We start from the raw sequence: 2,594 nt of genomic DNA, 5'->3' as shown, positions 1-2,594 counted from the left end.
GGGGAAGTCCTGATGAGTCTTTGGTGAGAAGTAGCAGGCGGACGTACACGACTTCTCTCTGAGCAAAGACTTTCCAACCCCCATGCCTGAGCCCATGCATCAGGGTTCCACACTTTTTCATAAGAAATCTAACTTTATTTATGTAAAAATGATGACAGTTAAACAAATACAAATATCTCCCTAGAAGTGGTATAATCATATCATGGTTAAGAGTGTGAAGTATGAAGCCAGAGTGCCTGGGTTCAAATATGGCTTTGCCAGGTATTAGCTGTCTTTCTGGGGGAACTTTCCTGAACTCTCTGTGTTTTGTTTTTCTCATCTGCAAAATGAGGGTAATATTGGTACCTACCTCATGAGATTGTGTGAAAGTTATGCAAATTTAGGTCTCATTATTAACTCAAATAGATTTAGGATTAGACTTATTTATGTTTGGCTGATGTCTACATGCTCCTGCAAGATTTTATGTTGAGAGATACATGTATACCCTTTGGCCTTGACTTAATATAATTTATGCTAAATGATGTGAACAGGTTGATTCAGGAATAGGCTAATTTTGGCCCTAGACTGAATGCATTTAACTGGCATTCATTATCCTGTTGTGTTACCCTGTTACCCATGCAGCTTCCATTATTGTGTTAATTACCCTGCTCCCCACATGGCTTTCATTTTGAGGGTGAGCAAGTAGGATGTGCCCCTGGTAATTTAGTGGTATGAGTGATTATGGACAGGAGAAATCTGTGTTCACCAAAAGCTGTCATGTGCCGGCTTCTACAAGAGCCCCGTTTTTTATCTATCTTGCTCTCTTGTTTAATATTCATGGTTTGCTTTAATACGTTTTGATTCTAAATTCCAAACTATCAATGTCATTATTCTCAAAGTAAACAAAGTATGTCTAATCTGCTCTACTTTTTCATAGAAGATAAATCAGTTTTTCAAGCCCTTTTTCTTTGCGTTTGCTCACTGACTTTGTCATCATTAATTTTTGCTGCTTCCAGAACATGGTTTGCAGCCTAATGATACATCAACTTCTCAACTGTTGTCTGTAATATTTTAACATAATCCTCCAACTTGACTAAATCATCCACTGGTTAAAAATAGAAATTTCAAATGTGAATAGTTTTGGGGAGGTATAAATCTACCTTTTTCTTATTTAATCACTAACCCTTTCCTGTAACTGCCTTTACTTTCCAAGACACTAGGCAAACCCCATCTCTCCTAGGGAAAAATGCCCAATACTTCTACAGGTTAAGCAACTGATTAGCTATTCATGAGTTTAAAAATGCATTATGCATTAATTTATTTATCTTCTTAAAGTTCAGCTTCCCTCTCTGAGATGCTTTCTCCTCAATCTAATTTCTTTAAAACAAAATCCAAATACATACAGCGTGATTGAATACCACTTATTAGGAAATCTTGACCTCTTGGTGTTTTTATTTCTTCAAGATGAATGTGAGGAGCATGTGGACTTTTTTTAGCTCCATAATTCCCTCTAAACCAAATACTTCCACAATATGAAATCACAGCAATAACTTTCCCTAATGTTAACAGTAGAGTACATGAAGGGGAAAGAATATGCAATTTGTTAAAAGTAGTTCCAACTGTTTTATGGCCTTCCAATCCAAGATAATTGCATGTAAAGAAATTCATTTAAATTATTGACATTAATTCACTAACTAGAACTTTAAATAATAATTTCATGAAAAGGAAAATTCAGTGAAGTCCCAGAAATAAACAAGATTTAACAACTTTTTAGAACTGTGTCTACATTATTATAAATTAAAACCACATTTCTGTAATTTGGGCAGCAAGAGTTTTCTTTTTAGAAAGAATGGAGTTAAAATATCGCGTATAAGATAGGGCTTAGTAACTATATATTTTAGTTCTTATTAAAACAATTGCATGGACATATTTGCTTTTTCCCTCCTTGTTTTTGTTCTTTATATAGTCTCCTTCCAGAACTCGTAAACTGAAACCTATAAGAACACATTCATCCCAGAGGCGGAGTCTGTGGTCATTTTGTGATTCTTTCGTTTATTCAACAAACACTTAAGCACCTGCTACACTAGGCATTGTTCCAGGTGCTTGGATACAGTGCTGAATGAGACCTGGTTCCTGCCCTCATGGGGCGTACTTGGGAGGAGAGAGAGACAAGCAAAAAAGCAATACGTAAAACCCTCTCAGTTAGTGCAGAGTTCTGTGGGAAAACGAAGCTAGTAATGGAGATTGGAGCTGTGGGGTTGGGAGAAGACTACAGAGGGAAGCCTCTCTGAGGAGATGGCAGTTAAGCTGAATGGTGATAAAAACCTACCATCTAGGGGATGAGTGTTCCCAGCCCTGAGATGAGGATCAGCTTGGAGTGTTTGAGGACTAGAGAAAAAGCTAGTGCGGCTGCAGCATGGTGAGAAGCAGGCAGTGGCAGGAGATGCTGTCAGGAAGATCAGCCCAGGTGGGTCCATGGTAAGGAGCCTGGATTTTATTCTAAGTGTGGTGGAAACACGTTGGGAGTTCTGAGCAGGTGACTGACACGAGATCTGATTTATCTTTTAAGATCACTCTGGCTTTCAGGAGGAAAATGGACTTGGCGGGTGAGGGGC

This window comes from Equus quagga, chromosome 1 (genome assembly GCF_021613505.1).
Source record: "Equus quagga isolate Etosha38 chromosome 1, UCLA_HA_Equagga_1.0, whole genome shotgun sequence".
In the NCBI taxonomy this organism is placed as follows: domain Eukaryota; kingdom Metazoa; phylum Chordata; class Mammalia; order Perissodactyla; family Equidae; genus Equus; species Equus quagga.
This window is presented reverse-complemented; position numbering follows the sequence as displayed.